Source organism: Mesocricetus auratus, unplaced genomic scaffold, assembly GCF_017639785.1.
Source record: "Mesocricetus auratus isolate SY011 unplaced genomic scaffold, BCM_Maur_2.0 Super-Scaffold_100009, whole genome shotgun sequence".
NCBI lineage: Eukaryota > Metazoa > Chordata > Mammalia > Rodentia > Cricetidae > Mesocricetus > Mesocricetus auratus.
Window position 1 is genome coordinate 13201022 of NW_024429193.1, and position 27922 is coordinate 13228943.

A 27922-nucleotide genomic window follows, 5' to 3' on the forward strand; every position below is an offset into this window, starting at 1 on the left:
GACTCTGCATGAACCAATCCGTGGTGGCTCATGCCAGCTTGGGAGGCAGCCTGGCCTACACAAGATCTGATTTTAAAATACGAAACAGAACGAAACAATAGAGTGAGATTTTTCTAGTGAGCTCTCCATCTCACTGCAAAGCAGGCGGACCTCCTCTGAGTAAGAGTCGGGCCGTCGTGCTCGATTGCTTAAAGACTTCCCATCAGCCCTGAGTGTCCCTGTCCCGCCTCACCATTCCAACCCTATGTTTCCCTGAACACTCCTCTCCCCACACACTTCGCCGCACGCACTGGGTGCCTGTTCCTAATTATCAGTTGTGTAATTTATTGATAAAGCCAAATATGAGTAAGAAGGAAGGCCTAATTAGACATGGAGTACTCAGTGTCCCAACAAGAAAAATTCCAGGGCTCCAAAAATAGAAAGTCAGTGAAGCCCCAGCTTTCTTTCTGACATTTCTTTTGTCACCGAAGCAGTCAGCCTGGCTCGTAATGAGCCAGCAAGTGGATTCCAGAGTCAGGGAACACCACTGGCTACAGAGACCTGATGGAGAAAAGTCATCAGCCAGAACGAGTCTGACACACATGGAGGTGTGTGTCAAGTCCTCAAACGGACATTCCAGAGAAGTTGTAGTAGGGATGGACAGGAACGTGAAGCCAGTCACCAAGAGAGGGATGTAGCAGGTTGTGGGCCGTGCTGGAAAAGATGGACCATTCTTATTTAATGGAACTGATGAGCCAACTTTAGTTAAATAGTTCACTTGTCTGACACTAAGAGCTTCAAGTTTGAGTAAGTGAAAGAGGCAACCAAAAGCACAGCTTTGAGTGGCGTGTGGACACTTTCATTCTTGTCCACTGCCTGTCCTTGTCTGTCTTGCTTCTCTTATGAGCTAGGGTCTCTGGAGTCTTTGCAGCAATCTTCCTGCCTCGGTCTCCCAAGTGTGGGATGGATTATCAAGCAGATCTGGCTTCAGCGTGTCCTTAGATAGAAACAAAATCATTTTGTTAATCATAGAGAAACCACACTACTGTAGACCCACACCGTATCCTCTGCCTATGTGTCCAAACTCATTTCCATGCTGACCATCGGTCCAAGGTCAACTGACAGGGTGTGTTCTCCACGTTATAGGAAGACATCCAAGGCTCGGTGAATTGATGTCTTTGAAGAAGACTGGACTGAAAACTCAGTGATAAGTGTCATTGACTTAGATGATCCTGCCCAGATAGTTTAGCTTTTTTTCTAATTACCATATCACACAACTAAAAGAATGACATTCAGAGATGCGCATGCACGTGTGTGCGCGTGCGTGCACACACACACACACACACACACACACATACCATACTCTGCAGGGAACAACATGAAAGACACGGCCTCTGGGTGACGGCATAAGCGGCTGCTATTTATAACCCATCATGCATCCATTGGTGTGCACAGGGTCGCCGGCTGCCAGAGAGTAATTTTAGGGAATGAGCTTCCTGGTGAGCTCACAGCTTAGCCCTGCCTGTGTCACCGTCTTGAGTCAGCAGCAGACAATTCATTGCAGAATGAGCTAATTTTAGCCATCTGCGGGATCTTCGTAAACACTCTGTAGTGACTCCTTGCAAAGTCAGTGTGAAGTAGCTGTCTCTGCTTCATTTTCCAGCCCCTAGTAATCTACTAGGGATCTCTTGAGGTGATGTGTTCTTCCTGGAAATGTGTAGGTGAGCGTCTCTGTTTCAGACAGAGGATGTCCAGCACTCAGCCACGGATCCTAAGGTCAGAAGGTCATCTGGGGTAATGGATTGAGAGAGTGCTGCCTGCCTGGTTATCGTTTTTTGTAGCACTTTCAGGGAGCTAGCTCACAGCGCCTGGAGGGGCGAGGAGGGTGAAATGCTGAGTCCTGACGCCAGTAGTTTCTCTAGTCCCCAGGACGCAGGCTGTCCATTTGGAGTATGAAGTGATGGTTGGGGTCAAGAAATGTGCCCCTCTTCAATGATGCACCCCTCTTCAATGATGCACCCCTCTTCAATGATGCGCCCCTCTTCAATGATGCACCCCTGGGCTTAGAGTCACATTTCCTCCTACGGTCAGTCACGTGCTGAAGGTACCCCAGCGTCTCATGAGTCTCTTGGGAAGAGTGGGGCTGCATGGCAGACTACACACCGGTCAGGGCCCCCCAGCTCCTGATGCGTTGTCACAGTCTGCAACAGTCGACCAAGAACTCCTATTTCATGGAGCAAGAACTGTAGGACATGGTACCGGGGTTCGCTGCTCAGCTGGAGAATATTTAGGCTTTCGCCAGCATCCAAAAGAGACAGAAAAGAATGGGGAAAGGTTACGCCTTCCTGAGTTGGATATCAGAAAGGTGGCAGGCCAGGCGATTGACCTGCCCAGCTGGGTCCTCTTAAAGAGAGAGTGACATATCTCTCCATAGGAGTACATCCCATTCCTTCCTGTAAGACCAAGATGGGAGACTTGCATTACATTCAAGGGCAACCATGCAGCAAAACCTTAGCTCAGAAACAACAACAACCACACACACACACACACACACACACACACACACACACACACACGCACGCACGCACGCACGCACGCACGCACGCACTCACATGCACACACATCAATGAGTTGCTATAGGACCCGGAAGGCTCGATCCCTGGAACCCACATCGAAGCAGAAGGAGCTGACCACAAAGTTGTTCTCCTACCTCCAAGTGTGCACAGTGGCACACTTCAGCCAGCACTCACACACACACACACACACACACACACACACACACACACACGGATGCATACACAATAACACACAACACGAAATAATTTTAGAAGCATCTAAGTAAAGGATGAACTTGTGGGAGCCAAGCGAAGGTGTTGAGTCCGGGAGAACAGCTAGGATGCACTCCAGGCCCGTGAGCCTGAGCTTGGCAGAGAACATCTCCAACCAGGAGCAACAGGCATCTGGCTGCTTGCGCCGGAAGCTCTGTGGGGGCTTATCTCTTTTCTGAAAACCTTTCAACCCTGGAATGTTTGAAATTCATTCTCCCTGGTCGGAAAAAGAGAATGAGGACATCTCAAATGAATGTGTTGGAGGCCATGAGGAGGAGGATGGGAGCAGAAAGAGACAAGCTGAGAGGGAATGAGAGAGAAACAAACGGTGTGTCCTGCGATTATTTTTCTAAGACAGGCAGCTAACATGAGCTCCAGCGTAGACTTTCTATTTCTTGAGTTCTCTAAAAGTGTTTTCGAGACTCTCATTGGGAGCAAAATTTTGCTAAAGGAAACTTCATCTAAATGCCTGTTTCCAAAGAAAACACGTCTCATACCAAGACACACACCCTATGTGTAGGTTCACTGTGTTGCTGGGAACTCAGTCTCCCTGGTGGGTTCTTTACTGAGGATCCCAGTGTCCTCAGTTCCCCTGTAAAACCGAGTCTCCTGGAGTCTGGATTGAGTACAGTGAGCCTTTCACAGGAAGGGACAGGAGGCCACCCTTGGCTGTCTGCGGAAAGCAAGGCTTGTGTGGTGGTCGGTCCCTGTGAACCATGTGGGCAGTGTTCTCAACGAGGAGCCTAAGGAACCAGTGGTAAGGAATGTCTGGAATGTTTTTGAGCCCAGAGAGTTTCCTGGAAACCTGTATGGTCCCTGTGAAGAAGGGGAAGGCAGTATTACAGAGTTAAGCAAGACTGATTCAGATCAGAGACAGATGGAGGAAGTCATTAAGATGAGGGACAAGACTGTCTTCTCTCAAGCATGAGGGGATGCTTCAGAGCTCTGTCTTGATCCCAGCTATACCTCACATATCAACCCCATCATCCTGGTGATGAGATGCTACAAAAAACAAAAAAAGAAGAGATTGTTTCTTTTTTCCTTTTTTTCCACATTGGCCTTTAAAGTATATGAGTGGATGAGCAGTTGTAATTTCACAGTATTCACAAATGTCATTTGTGGAATCTGGAAGTCATGTTCTAATTACCTTGTGAAGCTCTTACTGTATTTAAAAGTTTTTAAATGTCTATTTATAGCCAGGTGCCCCTATGCGTGTAGGCGGGATTATATAAGGGAATACAGTTGACTTGAATGCTTGTTTTGCTTATGAGAGCCCAGAGCCTGTTACAGAGCAACACACAGTTTTAATAGACATGGGTTCATTTAAAGTCACAGTTAGAGTCATATCGACTTTGAATATTCTCCAGTTTGGAGTTTTCAAATTGTTTTGTGTGCATTCCATGTCGAGTCAGGGCAATCAGATGCACGTGTACCACTTAAATGTCACTATGAAGGAGCACTCTGTGACTATGTGTCGGGACAAGACATTTATGAAATAAAGCTTACCTTTACCTACTTGATGCTTTTGCTACTTTCCAGTCTATTTTTCTTACTTCTTTTATAGAAAATTCAAAAGATTACAGTGCCTCATTTTATTTCCCTGCCCACTGATAGGTCATGACTTGGAGTGCGAGAAATCCTGTTTTCCCCGGTCTTCATAACTGCTACAGTGCACAAATATGGACATGTCTTTGAAATGACTCAGGGAAATGAATGAAGGCTATGACAGGGTTCCGAATTTTGTTTCTGTCTTTTTAAAATGGTATTTTCATTCATTATTTGAAGTTTTCATATGTGTGTACAGCCTATCTTGATCATAGTCACCTCAACTCTCCCTGTCTACTGGTTTCCTGGCTCTCCTCCTGTGGCAGTATAAATAAGGATAGTCTATTTGGGCTCATAAGTTTTCATGCTTAGTCCTCACAGATGACCTGTTCGGGGAGGATAAGGGGTATCGCCTTGTTGGAGGTAGCATGTCACTGTGGGAGCAGGCTCTGAGGTTTCCTGTACTCAGACCATCCACTGTCTTAGTTGACTTCCTGTTGCCTACAGGAGATAGCACTCTTAGCTCCATGCCCACATGCTCCCCATCTTGATGATGATCGACTGAACCTCTGAAACTGTAAGCGAGTCACCCCAGTTAAATGTTTTCTTTATAAGAGTTGCTGTGGTCATGGTATCTCTTCACAACAATAGAAACCCTAAGACACACAAGTCCCTGCCTCAAAGAAAAGTCAGCAAAACAACAAGTCAAAAAACAAAAACTTAGCTTTTGAAGCTGTCGTCCAAATAGTTACCTGAAAAGGGTAATTCTTTTAAAAAAACTTTGTGGTGATTCTATTTGTGGAAAAAAAAACTCTGTAATTTAAAGTCTGTGAAAAAACATTCTGTAATTTAAAGTCTGTCTCCCTACTTCTGGGGACTTTTATTCATCAACAGTAATGGTCTGGTTAGAATTCCTAGAGTTGAGGGCATAGAGAAGATTATCTTTGAAAAAGGTCATAATTTTACCTTCACACATGGTTCATAAATGCTAATTTTTGCATGTGGAATTGAATTTGACTGGGGTCCGTCCTGCCTATACTTCTTGATGATGCTAACTAAGTTCATGCATTACTCTGAGAGGGAAAGATACTATTTTTATTATAATTTTTCTTTATTCTTAATAATTTCATGCATTGTAATACATGTATACAATGAAATATGACCATATCCACCTGCTCCCATTTCCCTCCTCCAACTCCCTCCCTATCTCTCCCAACATGTCCTCCTCCAACTTAATTATCTCCTCCTCCCCTTACCCTTCTTCTTCCTCCTCCTCCTCCTCATCCTCCTCCTCCTTCTCTTCCTGCTCCTCCTTCTTTGATAGCCCACTAAATCCAATCAGTGCCAGTCTTGTGTATTGCTATGAAGTGAACCACTGGAGTATGGGAAATCTACCAGCAGGTAAAGATTCTTTCTGCCCAAATAGCTATCAACTGGTGACAGCTCCTTACTGAAAGGTGGGGGCTGAAAAGCACCCCACATCTGTTCTGGCATTTTAGTTGGCTTCGTCTTGTGCAGATAACTATGGCAGCTGTGAGTCCATGAGTGTGAGAGCTACATCATGTCTAGAAGACAGCATTTCACAGCAACCCCTCCCATCCTCCAGAACTTCCTTCCAAGATGTTCCCTGAGTCTTGACGGGCTTGGGGTGAAGGGATGGGGTCAGTGGGTAAAGATGTCCCACTTAAGACTAAGCATCCATCTCTAAGTCTCAGCACTTTGGCCAGTTAAGCATCTCCGTGCCAATGCTACCCATTGCCTAAGGAAAGAAAATCTTTTCCGAACAAGGTTGAGAGCAACACGGATCCATGGGTGGGCTGTTTAACAACATGGACACCGAGCAAAATAACAAGAGCAGGTTACACGCTACAGCCTATACCCTGTGGGCTTTTTAATCAGTATTTTAGTGCTGGGTGTGACATGCCCTCCTGTAGAGCAGGCCTCAAATTCAGTAAGAAAGTGGTGGCTTTCCCCATAACAGTCACGACACTATTGTACCATTGGGCACACCTAGCCTTACAGGAGGTACTGTAAGATGCAGAGTCCAGCACTGTGCAAACATATTTTCTCCCCCAACAGCCCGCATGGCACTTTCTGGCTCTATAAAAGCTAGTCTTCAGGGTGGAAGTTTCCTGGTCTGTTTGAGAGAAGGAGACATATTTTAAAACTCCAAAGACAGCAAAAGGGATTCCCGGGTTTGTCATAGTTAGGGTTTCTATTGCTGTGAAGAGATACCATGATTGCAACAAACCTTAGTTGGGTGGCTTACAGTGTCAGAGATTTAGTCCATTAGCATCATGGTGAGACATAGCAACATGCAGGCAGACATGGTCCCGGAGGAGATTAGAGTTCTACATCTTCATCTGCAGGCAACAAACGGGAAGTGAACAGTTTCACTGGGTATAGCTTGAGCATAAGAGACCTTAAAGCCTGCCTCCACAGTGACACACTGCCTTCAACAAGGCCATGCCTATTCCAGTAACGCCGCACCTCCTAATAGTGTGCTCCCTTTGAGGGCCACCACATGGACTGCTCTGGTAGAGTAACTGTCTCAGGATTTCTCCACTGGACTGGACCCTTCCTCAGTGTCTGGCTGTATAGTGTTCCTGTACAAGCTCCTTCCTCAACCTAGCGTGGGTAACTGGAGCAAAAACTGTCCAGTAGGCCCTGTCGCCCTATTTGCAATGGCTTTCTTCACTCACCTTTGATAACTTTGTCTACCATACGTGGTTGGAAGTGTCTATTAACTCCTGCCTCCTCCCTGAAACCCACAGAGAACAGTCATGACAGTGTGTTTATCCTGGTGCATCCCTAAGCTAACATGGGTAGGCTGGCTGCATTGTTTTAGTTTCCATCACAATGTGTTGAGGGAAAGCATATATGAATGAACAAATATTAAACCAATTACTTGTTCTGACTTGTAAGGTCATTTAAGAGTCAACCTTCCCTGTTGGCCAGGCACGGGGTAGTTAAAGTGCCAGGCAGCTTCTGGATCACCCCCACCTAAGCCAGGAGGTTTCATATTTCCAGGAGGCTTCTAGCCACATCTAAGCACAGCCCCAACTCCATAGGCAGATCCCAGGATCTCTGAGAATGATGCTTGCTTGCAAGTAGAAACTGTTGGCTCAGCATTTGGAAAGTTCTAGAATTGGCAAATCTGGTGATATCTAAAGTCTGAAAGGAAAGGGGAAATTCAAGTCTTTTCTTTTTCTTATCTTCTTCAAATTGCTTGTGGCCAATATTTCTCTACTGACAAAGGAGATAATTTTGCAGGTCGATACTTACAGACAACATTGTCTTCGTGAATTTCATCCCCCAAGAGACAGAGCAGGAGACTCCAGTCCCTACAATGGTAAGTAGAAATCATCAGCAATCAGAAAGGAATTCTTGTTTGACCAGGCAGGCTCAACTAACACTGACTGTCCTAAGGATTTTGTTAAGCCAAGTGCAGTGATTCAAAAAGATCAAATACCAGCATTTTTCTACAGTTCAGCATAGAATAGGTGTAGACCAGACACCATAGCACTCCAAATGAGTCAGGACTGAATCCTACTGCCAGGAGGTCTGCTGGGACATCAGGCCTTTTGGGGAGAGCTAAGCACCAACGGGAATATGAATGCCACACCACCGCCTTGATAATTTCATTGCCACAAGATGTTTGAAGAGAGAAACAGAAAAGGCCTAGTTTGAGAAATGCTGGAAACAATGTCTTTTTTTTTTAACTTTTTAAGTTCTGAAAATGTAGCTCACAGTCTGTACGCTGAAAAATCCAAATGGCTCAACAGCAAAAGAAACCACTCATCCTTGTTTACACAAGGATATTAATTAGACTCACAAAGGCATGTCTAGTATACAGCTGGCAGTTCAAAACTATGGGGACCATTTATGACCTGTGAGGAAGGGCCTTAAGTCCCCCTCCATCTTCACCACCAATTTCCCTCGCCACCCAGAGGTCTCTGCCAGATGCCTTCCTAATTCTTCTTCTCTATTTCCTGACGATGGGAAGAGGACAGAATTCCAGAATATCGTGGGCTTTCCATAGACTCTCTTACTTCACAATGATGTATGAGACGGAGAGAGTTGGTGTTCCCATCTTACAAAGGAACAAGACAAGACACCAAGAGCTGAAGTAACTTGCCCCAGACCTGACTGCTCTGCACACATGCTAGAACCATATCACGAAGGAATGTCTTTTTACTGCCCCAGACTGCTAAAACTGTTAAGGCTTTGGCCTTGCACAAAGCCAGCAAGAGCCCCCAGGTTCTAACAAAGTAATCATTTACTTTGAAAACCCTCCATTAAAAGGAACATGACATCTACAAATGGTTATCCTTGGAGAACCTTAGAAATCTGTCAACTGGAAAGAAGATTCCAGAGGGGGAAACCCGAAAACCTTTAATTGCTCCAAGATGGTGTGTCGGTTGGCAGCTCTGGCTCATCTTAAAAGGACACTTTTTTGGAATGTACAGCTGACATTTAACAAACATGCTTTGGGTTCTCATCCTCACAACATCATTGGTGCCCTTTCTAGGTGTGATGCTGACTTGTTTTGTAACTTTTCTCTATGCTGCAGATGCCAGGGTTGCCCACCCTGGGTACATTCTGCAGTGTCTCCCCTTCATCAAGTGGGCTGTAAGTTCCTTTAGTTTCTCACAGAATCAAGGATTAGGTCAGTATGTATGGACAATAGTGTGTGTGGGGGAATCATCTCCTAAAATAATTTATTTTATATGAATTTATAGATGTACAATGTTGATCTTGTTATGCTGCAAGACTTTAAGAGAGAGTCCTTAAGAACTGTAAAGGGGCTTCCAAAAACTTCAGGGAGGAGCTGGAAAGATGGCTCGGCAGTTAAGAGTCCTATAAAGGACCCTTGTCAGTTACCAACAGCTGCGTTGGGTGGCTCCTAACTGCCTGTAACTCCAGCTCCAGGATCTGAAGCCTCCTCACGCATGCACACCCATACTCACACACGTGTGCACACCCACACAAAGACGCAGACACATCCGAAGTAAAATCTGAAAGTCTCAAAATCTAAAGTACCTGGAGGTTCTGATAGTCTATTGTGTTTTGGGTGACCACAGCCTCAAATTGAGCAAGGTGGTACAGGCCTGCAGTCCCAGCACTGCGGGGCTGAGGCAGGAACACTGAAGGCTGGAGACCAGCCTGGGTTACCATGGAGACCCTGTCTCAAAGCACAACGAGCAGGGGCAACAACACAACTGAGGGCAACAATAACAGCCCCAGCACAGACAGGCATCTACAGATGGACTTTTCAGGAGGGGAAAAGGAGGAACACGAAGGTAAAAGCCACGCTTGAATCTTCTTAACTTTAGCTGATTGTGTGTGTGGTGTGCGTGCAAGTTAGTGGATAGTTTTCAAGAGACAGCTCTCCTTTTCCACACTAGAAGCACAGATGATCAAATTCAAGTCACCAGGCTTGGCAGGGACACCCAAGCCACCAGGCATGAGTGAAGGTCCGAGGGCAACTTTTTGGAGTTCTGTTCTCTCCTTCATCTGTGGGGATCATGGGAATTGAACTCCAGTCACTAGGTTTGCTAGTAAGTTGCCTTAATCAATTGAGCCATACAAACAGCCTTTAACTTAAAGTTAACCTTTAATGATGAATAGAGGTCCCTTGAGAGTTCACACCTAACGTTTAAGATAGGCAAAATCCATAGAGATGAAAATGACCAAAATACATTATATACATATATGAAACTGTTAACTAATTTAAAAAGAGAAACATGAGTTAGTGATTCCAGGAGGTATAACAGCCGGGGATGAGAACAAGGCTCAGAGTCACAGAGTTGGCTTCACTTACCAGGTGGGTGACCTAGAGCAAGCTAATTCTCCTGCCTGGACACAGCTCTTCCTGTTTCCGTTGGATTGCTAACAAACCTTCCTGCATCAAGTTGCCTGTTGTGAAAATTAGACAATATATAGAAGCCCTCAGGGCAATGTCTAGCAAGGCTTGATATGGTTTGGGTATTAAATACTCGTTCTGAGACTGTATCTACAAGCTTCCCTGCCCTGTGGTGCTTGCTGGTGGAAGTTAATGGTTATCTCAGGAGCTAGGGCCTAGTGCGAGGAAGTTAGGCCATTGGGCACAGGCCCCTGAGGGGATATTAGGACCCAAATGCCTCTTTCTCTGTTTCTCTCTGCCTCTCTCCTTCTTGGCTCCCATGAGGAAAGCCATCTTCCTCGCTAACACACTGCACATGGCCAGCACAGGCTGAAAACAACCATGGAGTTAGACCTCTGAAACTGTAAGCCAAAGCAAACGGTTCTTTCTCACAAGCTGACTTCCCTCAAGCATTTTGACACAGTGGCAGAAAGCTGACAGGCAATGGGTTCAGCAACAGTTGGCCACCCAGAGCAGAAAATGTCATTAAATGGTACAGTATAGATGCATGGGTGTTGAGAAGGAGAATTAAACAAAGATATATTCAGAACATAAATTAAATGAGGCTATTCATAGGTCCACACCGAATGCTTAATTTGCCGAATTGACACTGTAGGTGCTTTGTAAATCCTGAAGGAAGGGTTCTGTCCGCCAGTTAATAAATCAATGGAGTCAAGGAAGAGAAGTTTACTGTTAGGAAAGTTAAATTCTTTGCCTTCCACAGTCTCCTTAAGGCTCCCTAATCCCTGCTGATCTAGCCGTAAGATCTAGGGTAGCTGCCATAACCCAGAATAGGTTTTTCTGTGTCTCGTGGAGCATCATACACACACACACACACACACACACACACACACACACACACACGAGGACATAATAAACGTAAGACACTAGTCTCCGAGTCACTTCAACACCATGACAGGAGAACACGGGTTTAAGTCAAAATGTCTCTTTTGGTTTTGTTGCTTTTGTGAGACAGTCTTGCTCTGCTCCTCAGGCTGGGCTAGACTTGAGAACTGCCTGTGCTAGCCTCCTGAGCGATGCTTTTACAAGAGTGCCGTGCTGCCAGGTTAGATAGGATAACAACGCAGAATAAAAGGGACTGTGTCAGACAAGAGGTGGCATGTGGAAGGCCAAGGACACGAATTATTTTCCTCTTGACCCAGGTACCTTTACCTCGTGCTCTTTGGAGCAGACATCTACCCTCAGAAGTTACTTTAGGCTTCTTTCCAGTTCTGAACCATGAGCAAATCACAAACACATTTGACAACAACATGTTCCTCTTGCGTAAATGCCTCTTCTAGGCCACATACATAATTAAAGCCCTGTTGACTCGGGGATCCTGCCTCAGAACTGAATGTCCGAACTCGGTAACTTCCTTCCTTTCTAACCCGACGGCACAGCTGCCAAGAGCTCCCTGGCCCTCCGCCTTCCCCTCTGTGTATAATGACTACACGTTACATATGGATAACACACGCTGGGTTTGCCCACGGCAGCCAGGAAACGTTCCTATGACTACTTATTTCAACTTCGTTATGTGTACATGTGACCAAAGCCACAATGCACCAAAGCAAAAATGAGAAGGCCCTGGGCTGGGAGTCGATGCCGTCGGAGATTCTCTTCTTCCATGAACACTTGGTGTAAGTCTTAGGGCAAAGTGTGTGTGTAAAGCAGTGTGTGTTTGTGACGTGGGACCCTCTTAAGGAGAAAGAATGCTTTAAAAACTAGAGATGCCACTGTACAACACAAGTTCTTGTTCCCAACATTTTAAACAGTGAAGCCAATGCTTATGTTTACTTATTTTTACTTTCTGTGCACTGGTGTTTTGCCTGCAGGTATGTCTGTGTGAGCGTATCGGACCCCGGTCTGTGGAAGAGCAGTAGTGCTCTTAAGCGCTAAGACGTCTCTCCAGCCCCGAGGAAACGGGTTTTTTAAGGGTCTTCAAAATATAGATGAGGCACAGAATAAAGCATCCTGGATTTCTGTCACCCTTAGGCAGCACCAGATTTAAAGCGGACACGGAAATCTCTCGTACACTGCCACCCTCTAGAGAACGGGGATTCACAAGGATCTCAGGAAGCTGCTCCTGTAGTCCCCTGGTCATAAAATGCTTATATTCGATCTTGAATCCTCACCCTCTATTCGATCTTGAATCCTCACCCTCAGGTTCCAGCCTGGTTCCCTCTGCACTGCCTAAATAGCCCTGCCCGAGGGGCGAAAAGCAGCAGCTTCTTTACCAAATGCAAGTTGTGAAAAGGCTCCCAGCGGGAGATAAACACACGGCCTTCGGTTGCTTGGATCTCTTGTATTCCTGCACAAATGTTTAGACAGGAAATGGGCTCCTGTCCAATTTTCCAAACTCCTCTGTTCCTCCACAAGTTCGCAGAGAGATCCGCTCATCTTTTTAGAGCCTTTATTTAACTATGTTAGTACCTCCGTCTATATACGTTACAGCTAACTACACGTGTTAGTGTGTCTAGTCAACATATTTTTGAATTAGATAACTACTTACTGGTCTTAGGTTTCTGACTTGTTGCAGAAAAACCTGGAACATTGGGGGTGCATCAGAAAACTAGCAGTGCTTTTGTACGCGTTACATATCTGTGTGTGCGTGGTGTATGTGTGTGCACACGCTTGCAGGTGTGTGAGGGGAGCACACTTGAGGGTTCACGTGTGTGAGTGTGGAGGCCAGAAGTTGACATCACGCCCTTAACTTCTTGCCACCTTATTATCCACTTATAAAAAAAGATTATTTATTTTTATTACATGTGTATGCGTGCCTGCTGTTACGTGTATGTGTGTACCACGTGGAGGCCAGAAGAGGGCGTCTAATTCCCTGGAACTGGAGTTACAGACACTAGTGAGCAACTAGATGGGGTATTAGGAGCCAAACCCAGGTCCCAAACAGTGAGTGTTCTTAATCACTGAGCCGTCTCTCCGGCCCCCTATTTATTTATTTTTAATGAATTTATTGGCAAGATGATTCGATGGCTAAGAGGTTATATCACTCTTGTAGAGGACCTAGCTGGTTCCCAGCACGCACATGGTGGTTCATAACTGCCTGTAGCTGAAGCTCCAGGAGATCTGAGTTTCTGTCCTTTGTGGGCTTATGTATAACACACACACACACACACACACACACACACACACTGATGATGATGTTAGGAATTTTCTAGACTGGGTTAACTGATGTGGGACATCCACCCTAAATGTGGGTGGCATCATTCCATGGGCTGGGAATAAAAAGGAGAAAGCCATCTGAGGGCCAGCGTTCACCCCTCTGTGTAGATACAATGTGACCAGATGTCTCCATCCTGCCACGCCAGCTGCTCCGCCATGGAACCCTAAGACTGTGAGCCAGACTTGACTTTTCTTTCCTTTAGTTGTGCTTGTCAAATGACGGTCACAACAATGAGAAAATTAACCAGTGCAAACCCTTGTTCTTCAAGCGTCTCCCACACTCAGGGAAGACAGTGCCTGCAGACTTCAGAAGGTTGCCCCCTCCTCTCCGGTCTCCATTGAGCCTCACCCTGCAGAGCTGTGAAACAGTGCTGTCTGTGAACTCATTGAGCCTCACCCTGCAGAGCTGTGGAACAGCGCTGTCTGTGAACTGTGACCTTTGTCTCCTCCTCCCAAATCAGCACGTTTTTGAGGAAGGAGGAGTAATGCTCAGATGAAACCTGTCTTCCTTTTAAAATTCAGAAATCCTTTTAAACAACAAAGAAAATACTCCTTTTTGTTGCTGTTACTGGCAACAAAGTGACCCATTAGTAGTTTTAAAAATCTGCACACAAAACAATGGGTTTCATTGTCCTATTTCCATTCAATTTTTATTGCTACAGTTCCTCCCCTCCAATGACGGCACCTCCCATACACCAGCCGAGAGAGCTCACTTGAACCTATGGACGCTTCAAGCGTAGCCTCTTTAAGCAACGCCCTTCCACGTCCCCTCTAGACTCTCCGTCTCCTCAGTTAAGCGGCTCCCCCTTCCCTCTGTCTTCATGGGCTCAAAACAAGAACACCTCAGAGCGGAGAATCTGCGACCATCTCATTGTTCGCATGTGGACAGCCATTCCCAGCACCTGTTATAGGAAAGGGTCCCATCTGTCCAGTGTATATTTTTGACACTTTCATTACAACTTTGGACCTCAGGACACTTGCTGCCGGCCGGGAAGACCTGAGTTTCATCCCTGGAACACAAGTGGTAGATAGAGAGAACTGGCTCTTCAAGTTCTCCCCTGACCTCCATGTGAGCGCAGAAACGCTTCTGGAGGGTGAAGACAACTTTGAGGAGTTGATTCTCTCCTCTCACCTACATGTGGGCCCAGGGATCACACTCAGGCACCAAGCTTGCTGGGCAGGTACTTCTCCTCACTGGGGCAGCGTTCTGCCCCCCCCCATAGTCTGTAAAGTTTTTATACATTGCTATAAACTATAGCTATTGCTATATCCATGCCTTCTCAGAATTCGTTTGTTGATGCTTAACTCCCAACATGGTGATTTTTGGATGAGAAGTCTTTGGAATGTGACTGTGTCAGATGAGCAGCGCCCTCATAAATGGGATTACAGTTCTTACAAAAGAGATCCCAGAGTGCTCCTTGGCCTCCTCAGTCCTGAGGAAAAGATTCCAGGAGGCAGCACTCACCACAGCCTGTAGCTTCTAGCATAGCAGTTCCCAACCTGTGGGTCAGGACCCCTCTGGGGGGGTCACACATCAAATATCCTCCTTGTCAGATACCTACATCACAATTTATTACAGTAGGACTACTACAGCTATGAAGTAGCAATGCAATCGTTTTCTGGTTGGGGGTCGCCACAACATGAGGAGCTGTATTAAAGGGCAGAGGCATCAGGAAGATTGAGAACCGCAGGGCTATAGCACCTCAGCCTTTGACAGCTACACCGTAGCCTCTACACTAAGAGACATACATGTTGCTAAAACCATCCAGGTTAGCCTGGGCTTGGCCTAATTATTATGATATTAATGTCAGAGCAGTCTGAAGACACTAAGACATGAGTTTGTCACTTAGGTCTAAGAGCAACCTGTCAATGCAGACCCTTGAAAAATTTTTCCAATCCTGAAACTCAAGAATGTAAATGACAGAGGTTCTCTCTCTCTCTCTCTTTCTCTTTCTCTTTATTTTTCAGACAGGGTCTCATTGTGTAGCTCTGGCTGAGCTGGGACTCGCTATGTAGACCATTCTGGCCTCAAACTCACAGAGCTCTACCTGCTTCTGCCTCCTGAATGCTAAGATTAAAGGCGTGCGCCAGCACACCTGACTTTCCATATTTCTTTATTTCAGAGCCTGGACGTGGCTCATAATATTACAAGGAAAAGTCATATGAGGAATTATAAAGTACAGGACTATTTGCAGAAGGGACCAGAAAAACTGCGGTTATAGCATGACTTTGGCAATGGTCCCCAAAGGCTGCAACATAGCCTGTGTGGGTTTGTGATCTTAAAATGTGAACATATCCTTCTCTTCAAAACAAACTATTAACAGAGCCTGATTTTATTCATGTTTTGTGGGAGTAATCCCAGCTGCTCAGAGTTCAAGAGGGTAAGGGTACATCATGCCTGGAGGACAGCATTCTACAGCAGTCTGTTCATACACTGGTGTATGGCAAGTCAGGCACAAACAGGAAGTGACGAGGCCAGCATGTCCAGCCGCTCCATCTCGCCCCTCAGTGTATTTTCAGACACACGTCAGTCATGGCATCTTCCATGCCCTTTCTGCTACTAGTCTGGTTATTTGTTCAATGGTTGTTAAAGATGGAGGAGAAATAGCATGTTTTCAAATCATGCTAAGGAAGTCTTTGAAACTAGCCTATGTTAGTATTCTGACAACCGAGTAACTGCCCCAAAACTTCTGCATATTTATGTTCACCGATAATAGCAGGTCTGAGACATGTGATCAAGTGTCTCGATTTTATGAATGGGAATGAATACTGGGACTCTGCAAGGTTAAATCTTTCACCTGAGGTCACACAGACAGAAGGCGTTGGACTCGAGCTAACCCGTCTTCCTTTTATGGTCTTAGTGAGTTGAGTGCACTGCTCCTCGGCTCTATTTTGTAATAACTAAATACTGGGGCGTAGACGACGTCCCAAGGCTAAGTACCACATAGCAATCCCTATAAGATGTGTTTACAAGGAACCTGGAGATAACAACACAATCCATACCCAGAAGATCTGAACCTTCTTGGCTCCCACATCCTCCCTCCTCTCCTGAATCACTCATCACTAAGTCCTTGGCTGCCGCCATCCTTGCACGCGTACGGGACATTTAAACAAAACCGGACAATGGAGCTGGGGTTGCTGAGAGTCGTACTCAGGGCCAAAGCAACTCCAAGTGAGGCCCTGGATTTAATGACCCAGTGTGGGCCAGGGAAAGAAGGAGGAAGGAGGGAACGAGAGAGCAGCTCAGATAGCCTACTGTTTTGAAGAAAATGACGGGTGTCATAGCTGGAGGAGCATGCTGGTTAATGCTACTTGACCTCAGGAGACAGGCCTCGGTGCATCTGTCAGGGACTGTCAAAGTTAAGGTTTGCTTCTGAGGATGCCTGTGGGGGAGTTCCTCGACTAATTATGTTCATTGATATGGGCAAAGACTTCTTCATTTTATGACTCGGACCTCTCCTTGAGCAGAGGATCTTAGACCACGCAAAGCCTGAGTGGGCTGAGTGGTAACTTGCGTGCATTAGCTCACTGTTCTCTGTCCTGACTGGGCGTGATGTGACCCTTTCTCTCAAGACCCTGCCACTGTGTCTTCCCTGCTGTGATGGACGGACTCCTGGAACTGTGAGCTTATGTAAACTCCTTTCCTCTAGGTTACCTTGGTCAGGGAATTTTACCACTGTGATCTTAATAATAATTTAGCCGGGCGTTGGTGGCGCACATCTTTAATCCCTGCACTCGGGAGACAGAGGCAGGTGGATCTCTGTGAGTTCAAGGCTAGCCTGGTCTACATAGTGAGTTCCAGGACAGCCTCCAAAGCAATACAGAGAAATCCTGTCTCGAAAAACTAAAATAATAACAACAATAATAATAACCCAGAGTCAGATGTTAGGGGGTGAAAGGTGAAAGATCAGAGAAGCAGAGCAGCTAGCCACTAGAACTCTTACCTCTGCGAAAACCTCAGACTGAAAAGAGACAGAGCTCCTGTCTCCTCCCACCTTGTATTCCTCTCTCTGCTGAGCCACATCACGTCCTGTCTGTCTGTGGAGACCTCCAGATCTCTACGGCTAACTAATGGCCAGCTTTACCCGCTGACCTCCAAGCAGGCTTTATTCGTTAGCATACAACCAAGACATCACCACATATCACCTCACCAGGGAACTAAGAGACAGGCTTGATCCCGGTGCTCACAGCGCACACACGCAGCTGCCTCTGAGTCTGTCTTCCAGGAACTCCTGTCACCTTGGACTATGCCCCAAAGCATGCAAAGCAGCCGGTGATGGCGTAGGCAGGTTGAAGGAACACTGAAGAAACGAAAAGCAGACCTCTCTAACCAGTGGTGGCAAAACTGGACGTTGGCAGGTACCAAGGCTCTGCTGAGTATCAGGGCACCAGCTTCCTCCCTCGCATAAGTAAATATTTCAATCAGGTTTCAGAAGCAGAGCTTGGAGTGGAATAAAAATCAATATTGATACTATTGATTTTTTTAAAAAAGGCTAAATCTATTAACTCAGTCCAATCATATCACATCCATGGCAAACAGGGATGGAGCCCAAAGCAGGGAAACTGTCCCCCAGTTGGACGTTGGCTGGGCTCCAGCCAACGCTTCTTCTGCCAAACAGTGAAAGAAGAGAAATAAATTGACGGGTATAGAAAAATGCTAAAACAAAACACACCATTGAAATCATGTCTAAATGCAAGATCTATTGGGAATTTTGTGGAGGCTGAACTGGATTCTATTTTTTGTTTTGTTGTTTCGTTTCTAGTCATTTGGTATCAGAATTACATTTACAAAAAGGAGATCTACTCTTTACCTCTTGCAAATTTGTTCATAGGCTCAAGCATGTATTACACACTAATACACCTAAAGTACCATTGCCACCTAGTTTTTCTGTCTCCTCCTTATTCATTTAAGCTAAACAAATTAGATGACAGAAGGACAAAGAAGTCTCTCGACAATTGTGGGGCTGGGAACTGGACCCAATGCCCAGATTTCCACTGAGGAAGAGTTGAAGTTAGTATCACTGTATGCCGACACTCTGGATGTGCAAACATGGGCACGGGGCATTGCTAGACACACACAGCCCTCAGGTGGTGTAGGGAATACAGAAATAAGATTTAACCTCATGTTTTAAACACAGTGGTTAAATAAACAGTTCTCAGTGCACGCTGTCCCGCTGGACAGGAATCTCTTGAGTTCCTGGGACGGCCGCCCGTGAGTGCCGAGTTCTAGTGCCGGTGCGGAGTGACTGTTCTCTCCACTCGCTCAGATACCAGGGACCATGTTGGGTGTTGGTTTTACCCAGCCAGCACTAGCTAGCTTAATCAGACTGCCCTCTGTACTAGATGAAGTGGAGAGGGAATTCCTAGCCGCCCACTCATTGGGAGCCACAAAACCCAAGTCTCATCAAGCAAGCCTTGGGGTGGATGGAACACAGCTCCTTTTACCTACCTGAGCACAGTAGCTGACTATCAGGAAACTGCCTGTGGCTTCCACACATTGCCACACTATTTACACAGCTGATGGCTGTTTGCCCTCATTGAGGAATTTGGCTCTAGAGGATTCCCCTTAAAATTCCCAAAGGGCCTATTCACCCTGTCACACCTACACAGATGCCTGTGGGGATCACAACAGTGGGGTTCATTTTCTAACTTCCTCTGTGCAGGACTGGAATTCTACACGTTTATTTAAAAGGGGGGGTTGGAGCAGCTCTTAGGGGGAGCTACACAACCTAGCATTATAGGAGGTATTTTCAAAAAGTATTTTCAGCAAGGTCAACAACCCCTACTCCTGCCACTCAAACATTCCTTGGCTTCATCCAAGAGTCTAAACTCTGCCCTCCTTCCTCACAGGCACCAAGCTGAGCCAGATGAGACTCCAGCAGCTAAGAACCTTCCAAGAGAGAGAGAGAGAGAGAGAGAGAGAGAGACAGAGACAGAGACAGAGACAGAGACAGAGACAGAGACACAGAGACAGAGACAGAGACTGAGACTCAAGAGACTCCAGCAGCTAAGAACCTTCCAAGAGAGAGAGAGAGAGAGAGAGAGAGAGAGAGAGAGAGAGAGACAGACAGAGACAGAGACAGAGACACAGAGACAGAGACTGAGACTCAAGAGACTCCAGCAGCTAAGAACCTTCCAAGAGAGAGAGAGAGAGAGAGAGAGAGAGAGAGACAGAGACAGAGACAGAGACAGAGACCCAGAGACAGAGACAGAGACTGAGACTCAAGGAGAGGAGAGAAGCAGGGGCTGAAATTTCTTCACCTTTAATAACATGGAGGCCAACTCTTCATCATGAGACACAGCACAGGGGATAAGATGAAGGTGACGTTTCATGACGCCTTTTGTGCCTTTTCTTTCCAGACAAGGGTCAGTTTTTACTCTTTCTGTTGTAGAGAAGTGATGAACATGGCAGCTCACTATGGCTTCTCCCGCCTCTCCCTGTTGACTGGCAGTCGGTCTTGGCACTGGGGCCTGCCTTTGCTGGCAGTGAACGCCTCTTTCACTGTGAAAGCTGCTCACAGAACAACCCTGCATTTGAGAAAGAGGCACACACAAGTTGTATCTATATCCAGTATGTTCCCCGTCTTAATTTCCTCCCCTTACCCTAGGTCCCCCAAGTCTACATAATTAATGATATCATGTTGCTCTAATAAATTCCACTCAAACACATTCAATGCAAAGAATATTTAAAATAAATAAGAACATAAAGGGGAGGTGAGCAGACAAAATGGGTCATCTTGAGTGTCTCCCACTTTTCTGCCTCTAGGTTTTGATGTCAAACTCAAAGTTTGATCAACTCTGCAAAATGGCCAGCCATGTGACTTTGGGCAAACCTCTTTCATTCCAATCTTCTTATTTATATAGTTGTCCTTACTTGTAAAGCAGGAACAAGGGCACTTCTAAACTTCTGGTGTGGTTGGGATGATTAAGGTCCCATGTCTTAAATCCTATCTATGAACATTTCAAGTTCACAGTATCTTTTTGCTAGGTATTGAATGTGTTCCCCCAAAACCATATGTTGGAAACATAATTGCTGTGACAGCATTAATGGTATTACCTTTCCAAAGAAATTACCCATGAGAGTTCTGCTCCTAAGAATAAAATGCCAATCCCATCCTGGCAGCTACAATCTGAGTCATAGGGCAGCAAGCATGGGTTCCTTACAGAGGGGTAAGTTCAGTCTTCCTTTGGTTCTTTCTTGCCCAATGACTTTCTGTCATCGGATGGTCCCAAAAGATGCCCTTGCCAGATGCACCAAGTTGATGTTGAACTTCCCAGTCTCTAGAACTGTGAGTCAACGAAACTGAGTTCCCTGCAAGCTGCCCAAGGTGGGACTTTCTGTTACAGTTGAGCAAAGCAGACTAAGACGTGGGTATTGACTCTTCCATCCCAACACTTTTAGACAGAAGGCAGATCATGCAAGACAGAGACTTGAGATAAAAGTAATATACAGAACCGCTCTAAACTATTAGTAGACCAGAAACAAATGAAAGGCAGCATAATCCTTTGAAAAAATAAAGAAAAGGCTAAGCATGATACAACACACAATCATTTAGACTTATGTTTTGTAGGAGGTGGGGGAAAGGTTCTTTTTCAAATACTTGATAACAAGAGGGGGTTTTATTTGAGAAGTTAAGGCAAATCCAGAGAAGAGGAATCAAACTAGAAGATGTACCTTGTAGGATAGAGAATGTCTTCTTTTAGAAAATCATAATTAAACACCTATGAATTAAAAGTTCTGAGAAATCCTGCAGGACACTGGACCATACAGAATTAGCCAGGCTCTCATCAAGGAAACTAATTCATTTTGTGTAGTTAAAAGCACCCTAAAATATTCGGGCATTCAACTTATTTGTGCTTAAATGTTTTCTGGAATTAGTTCTGTACAGCACATTTAGGTTGGGTCTCAGGTTAGCCTGTGAAACAGCATCTGCATGGTGTGGAAGGCTATGAGAAGTGACTCTTAACATTCCCCTCCCCCAAACCTGTCATTCTATGCTAATAGTGGCTTTACAGTCAAGGGTCATCAAACTTTGTCATCACCAGAATATTCTGGAACACTTGTTAAGTGAAGATTGCTAAGCCTCACCGGGCAGTTTCTCACCCAATAAGCTAGGAAGGAAGCAGAAGAATTTACACAGTGGCAATCCGGCTCATGGGGCCTTTTTTACTGTTGGGAGCTGTTGTAGAAGTCTTAGATCGTGAGCATGGAAAAGACCTGCTTCATCTCTGTCTTCACATCTGGACCATAACCTTAACTCACAACTGCTTGTTACTCCAGTTCCAGTGTGGTGCATAGACACTCAGGCAGGCAACACACCATACATAGAAAATAAAATAATAAATCTTTCTTCTAATTATCGTCTTTCATATCTGTGTCACCTTTGAAATGACATAAAATTGGAACTGACATCTAGAGAGGCACAGTATCTACTCATGGGTAAAATTAAATCAAGATGTTATGGTCAGAAGGATGCAAAATGTGACATTCCGACAGACCTTTAGTTAATAAGCCCAGAGAAGGAGGCATGCAAGTAATGAAAAGGTAGGGGTAGGCTTCTCCTTGATCTCAAGTATTCTATCCACAGGCCTAGGAAGGGCTCATACATTTGCTCTACTTGGCCATAGCTAGGGCAACACCAGGAACTCTGCTAGCTGCTGTCTGGGTTACATAAGGCTGTTCATGGAAAACATCCCATCTCCCTGAGCTCTGAAACCCTATGCAAACAACTTCTTCCAAGAAAACTGTGCCCTGCCCACAGGGCATTCTTTAGGGCTTACTGTAAGTATAAGCTGAGTTCCCCACCATTATCCACACAGTGTCAGCAAGGATTTTACGAATGTGTGACCTTAGGTTTTAAAAGGAGAACACAGACAATGATCTAAACCACCCATGAATGTCAGAGAGAGGAGAGTGTTAGTGAGGAATCTGGGAGATGTGACATAGGGCATTCAGAACCCCGAAAACAGGCAAGGAACCATCCGGTTTTAACAGATGCAGGGGTGTGAGAGCCTCCCTGATCGGGCTGCTCAGGGTGCCTCTGGGAAACAGTTTGTTAGAAATAAGCAGCATTTGTGAACAGAGCTCTGCTGCTCTGGGATGTGCTGGTTTTCATTGGCTGGTTTCCCAGGCTTCTTGGGTAGCTTTTGCCAACAGAATCCCGGCATCCTCTGAAGAAACTCACACACCACTGTCCTGTGCAGAGCGGTACCAGTCTTTGCTTGCTCAAAGCGCAGGATTTTCTGGACCAGAAGCAGACCAGCACAAGTCAAAGGACGTCCCTAACTTACTTATTTTATTTAGCATTGCATGACCAGATGCATTCTCGTGTAACCAAAGGCATCCTGACAAAGCTGTTGAGGCTGTATCAAAAGACACCAGGAAACTTACTCCTTGTTTGCTCGGCGTCCTTGCTCTGGAAGTAGTTAGCCACCAAGTCAGATAAGCAGTCACCCAAGTGAGGAATCTGTGTTGATACTCTGGAGACAAGTTCAGCTGAGCTCACACTTGCAGCCATCTTTGTTATGGTCCCAAATATGTCCTCTCATCCAGCCCAGTGACGGAAATCCGGGAGGAGCAGGACAATGACTCAAATGGGTTTGCTTAAGTACCTCACCACAGGACCCATAACATGTAATAGGTGCTGTTTTAAGTGGCTAAATTTGGGGATAATTTGTTCCATAGAAGACAATACTGGGGCTGGAGAGACGGCTCAGTGGTTAAGAGCACTGACTGCTCTTCCAGAGGACCCAGGTGCAATTCTAGCACCCATATGGCAGCTCACAATTGTCTGTGACCCCAGTTCCAGGGGACTCCATACCCATGGCATAACACCAATGAACATAAAATAAAAATAAATTTAAGCCAGGTGTTGGTGGCGCACTCCTTTAATCCCAGCACTCGGGAGGCAGAGGCAGGCAGATCTCTGTGAGTTCGAGGCCAGCCTGATCTACAGAGCTAGTTCCAGGACAGGCTCCAAAACAACACAGAGAAACTTTCTTGAAAAACCAAACCAAAACAAATTTATTTAAAAATAAATAAATAAAAGAGACTAATATTTGAAAATCCAGGAATGGGTTCCTGACCCAGCTTCTTCTTCCTAAAGCTCACTGGTCTTCTGAAAAAGGTTAAAATCACTCACCGTTCAAGATTAAAACTGTGAGCTTCCACTCCCCCTCTCCCCAAAATGCTAGTGAAGCCTTGTTATGTAGTTCAGTTAGTAGGGCACTTGCCTAACATGTGTAAAGGTTAGGGTTTGAACCCCAACACTACATAAACTGGAATGATGGTGTATACCTCAATCCCAGGGCTTGGAAGATGGAGGCAAAGGATCAGAATTCAAGGTCACCCTTAGCTACATATGATTATCTGAGGTCAACCTGGGCTGTAGACTGTGCCTCAAAATAAAATGAAAGACAAACAAACAGTTAGTACTTCTTGAGAACCATCAGTAGACTTGGGTCCTCACTGTCAAGACAAGACCACTTGTGGTTTGTTGGTGACCCAGAACAGCAAAGGCTCATCTGACCAGGAACAGCCACTCATATATTTTAGTGGCAGATACTAAAAGCACAGACCCAGCAGGTCAAAGGAATGAATAGATTTATTAGGGCAGGATAATCATAAAGAGTAGAGATTGGATGAATATTTGTTGGTTGAGTTGATTGAATCCAGGGGCTGACTGTCAACAATATTAAGGGTCACAGGTGCTACAGTCTGATGTGAATTTGGTCCTTCCCCCTTCCCTCCTGCTCTTTCTCCCTCCCTCCTGTTTTTCCTCCCTCCCTCCCTCCCTCTGAGACTTTTAGTCAGAGTATTTAGAGATGCAGGGATTCTGGTGGGAGTTACCTGTCTCGCCTTCAGGCCTACTGTGGACATCTTGACTTGAAGGTTACGCTTGTCACTCACACAGTATTTACATTCCTCTTCTCCCTTTCCGTGGAACTCATTAGCTAAATGTTAGCACCCACGGGTCCCCTAATGATTCTGCAGCCTCTCTCTCAGTACCATGAGAAACATGACTCTTTCCTGAGATCATGCTAGCTTCTTTTTTCCTGTGTCCATATTTAAGATCTCTCATACTGATTTGAACAGACCAATGCCTGAGGGAGCAGCTGGCTGAAGACCAACATACGGGCCTCATAGTTAGCCTGGAAAAGAATTGAGATTTCAGATCACTTCAACCATTTCTTCCTCCTGGGAGAGGAGATTAGTATCATGGCCCGTATTTCCAGAAGACCTTTAGTGTCTGAGAGATGTTTGGGAAGCCATTCTCCTGTCGAACAAGGTGCCTCCAGTTAGAATTCTACAAGAGGATGATTTTGTGTGACCTTCAAATGACTGGGTGTTTCCTCCAACCAAATATCCTATTTTTACAGAACTGAAAGCAAACTTCACAGTATTCAAGATCATAAAATGACACATGAGGAGTCTGCCTTGGGAGAAGTCTTTCGTCAGTATCTGTGCTTTTCCAAGATTTGTAGGCTACCCCAAAAGTAAAATGTTAAACTAAAGAGCCTCTCATTCAAGGGTTCAGGCCAAAGCAACCTTGAATGAAAACAAACAGGAGAATTAGCTTCAGGGGCAGCCAGGATGGATTGACTTCAGGTCAGCTTTGGCTTGGGGAGCATAACCAGGACCTATGTGACATCTAGCAAAGGCTGAGATTAGGCCCCTCAATCACCAAAAGGCCTCAGTGTCTGCCCAAACACATTTGCTGTCACAGGCATTTCCCGCTATTCTGGACTGTGTGGTAATAGTATATATGTTAATTATTCTATTAGCAGACTAACATCAGTTAATTAACAGGCACACTGATATTTAAATATTTAAGAACTGCAAATCACTTGTAAACAACCTACTGTGCTCAGTTATGCACTGAGCAGCAGCTAAGTCAGAGAACCCAAGTGGCTCATTTTTTGCGGTTTATCTGCAGGCTTGCCCTCCCAGTTCCCCGAGGCCAGGATCTGGGTGTGACTCAGATCTAACTGCTTCTTGGTGTCTGGCTCAGTGCCTTGCACACTGGAGTGATGCTGTAAATAGTTTTGGAATGAATGAAAGGGACTTTCTTCAAAGGCAGGTGTAGTGGCGCACGCCTTTAGTCCCAGCACAAATGGAGGCAGAGGCAGGCGGATCTCTGTGAGCATAAGCCAGCCTGGTCCACACAGTAAGTTTCAGGACAGCCAGAACCACACAGGGAAACCCTATCTCAAGCAAACAAGCAAGCAAGCAAACAAACAAACAAAAAAACCAAGAAGAGGAGGGGGAGAGGCCCCCTTGATTAGGAAGCAGTGGGTTTGTCCTGCAGGTACAGGCTGGACTTCCGGGAACGGTGTGAGCTGGGAACCATTTGTATTGCACTGTGTACTTGGCAACACTTCAATACATCCGCTGTCTCTTGGCCAAATGTCAGTAAGCTTGTCTTACTATTGTGGAAATCCACCGTTAGAGAAACTATGGGATTCCTCCCAGATGGTCTGCTTTCCCAGGTTGTGGATAAGAAAATAAAAATACATATACACATACAAATGTACCAACATTCAGCTCCGTGGCCCAAGTTTACTCAACTCGTTATTAGAACTGTATGCCCATAGAGAAAGTTAGGCAGCATATTTAAACTGTCTCTTGCCAGACCAAATCCATACAGAACTTGGAGTAGCCGACGGTGTTGACGTGGCCGAACATACTGACTCAGTTTCTTATGTGTGCACCAAATTCTGTGCCTGGCTTTGCAAATGTCCTTAGCTAGAGGGGACAGTTCAGAGAGAGAGAGAGCAAAACACGGACATGAACTTGTAGACCGAAGACTTGTAACTTAGTAAGTTAAAAATCAGAATTCCTTTTTTTCTAATTAAAAATTTATTTATTTTATATTTCAACTGGTTTCTCCTCCCCCCTCTCCTCCCATTGTCTCCTCCTTCCCTTCGGTCCCACACCCATCCACTCCTCTGTTTCTGATCAGAAAGAGGCTGGCCTCCGATGGGTATCAACAAAACGTTGCAGTAAGACTAGGCACCTCCCTAGTCTTAGGCTGGGCAAGGCAATCTAGTATGAGGAATAGGTTTCCAAGATCTAGCCAAAGCATTATGGACAGGCCCTGCTCCCATTGTTAAGAGTTCCACAAGTAGACCAAGCTACACAACTGTCAAATATATGTAAAGGGCCCCATGAAGGCTACCTGGTTTTGGTTTAGACAGACTCTGTGAGTTCCTGTGAGGCCAGGTTAGATGTTTCTGTGGTTTTCTTGTGATGTCCTTTACTCCTCTGGCTCCTACAATCTTTCCTTCCTCTCTTCAGAAGGATTCCCTGAGCTCAGTGAGATGTTTGACTGTGGGTCTCTGCGTCTGTTTCCATCAGTTACTGGATCAAGGCTCTCTGATGACAATTGGGGTAGCCCCCAATCTGATCACAGGAGATGGCCAGTTCAGGCCATGTATCCACTATTGCTAGAAGTCTTAGCTAGGGTCATCCTTGTAGACTCGTGGGAGTTTCCCTTACATCATGTTTCTATATGATCTCTAAACGTCCTCTGATATGATATGCGGTGCTTGGGACCTTGTAGATCCCGTGGTGGATGAGGGATGAATACATCACGCAGGCAGAACTTAAATGGGAAGGAGGTTTTACTGGGGGAGGGGAGGGGCATAGGGGAAAGGAAGAGAGAAAGGGGAGAGAGAGACAGAGACAGAGATCTGTCTTCTCAGAGAAATGGCAGAAAGAGAGAGCAGGAGTGGGCAGAGCTTGTCTCTTGTAGGGATCTTTGCACCTGTGTTGAGCCAGGGTACTGCTCACCATTTGCACAGGGGTTATACACTGTGCCAGGTTGCCAAGGGGTAGGACCAAAGTGTGCCTGGATGATAATTACCACCTCCCCACTTTTCAGTCATCTCTCTCCATACTCTCCCCCTCCATCCACCCACTAACCCGATCCCTCAAATTCCCACCCCCACCCCCAGTCCACCCAGGAGATCTCTTCTATTTCCTCTTCCCAGGGAGATCCAGGTATCCCTCTTGGTTACCTAGCCTCTCTGGGTCTGTGGATTCTGCAATGTAAATGGTTGCCCTTTATTTTACAGCTAATATCTACTTATGAGTGAGTACATACCATGTTTGTCTTTCTGAGTCTGGATTACCTCACTCAGGATGGTTTTTCTAGTTCTATCTATTTGCCTTCAGATTTCCTGATGTCATTGTTTTTAATAGCTGAGTAGTACTCCATTGTGTAAATGCAAATTATTCATTCTTCAGTTGAGGGGCCTCTAGGTTGTTTCCAGGTTCTGGTTATTACAAATAATGCTGCTATGAACATGTGTCCTTGTTACCACAAGGATGATTGTGCATCCTTGGGTACACGCCCAAGAGTTTTACTGCTTAGTCTTGAAGTAGATTAATTCTCAGCTTTCTGAGAAACTGCCATATTGATTTCCAAAGCAACTGCACAAGTTTGCATTCCCACCAGCAATGGAGGAGTGTTCCCTTTGCTCCACA

General features: G+C 45.5%; 2 long non-coding RNA genes across 3 annotated transcripts in view; one reads left to right on the forward strand and one right to left on the reverse strand.

The window, feature by feature from the left end:
* Window positions 1–258: 258 nt before the first annotated feature.
* LOC121142301 overlaps window positions 259–27922 on the reverse strand; it is a 51811-nt gene continuing 24147 nt past the window's right edge. For both annotated transcript variants that reach the window (XR_005879282.1, XR_005879283.1), the window contains exons 2-4: window positions 19696–19962; window positions 7638–7696; window positions 259–976 (exon numbers count right to left, since the gene is read on the reverse strand). This is a non-coding gene — a long non-coding RNA (uncharacterized LOC121142301). The remainder of the gene's footprint in view (window positions 977–7637; window positions 7697–19695; window positions 19963–27922) is intronic.
* On the forward strand, window positions 9547–14703 carry LOC121142300. Its single transcript, XR_005879280.1, has 2 exons — window positions 9547–9655; window positions 12090–14703. It is a non-coding gene; the product is annotated as an uncharacterized LOC121142300 (long non-coding RNA).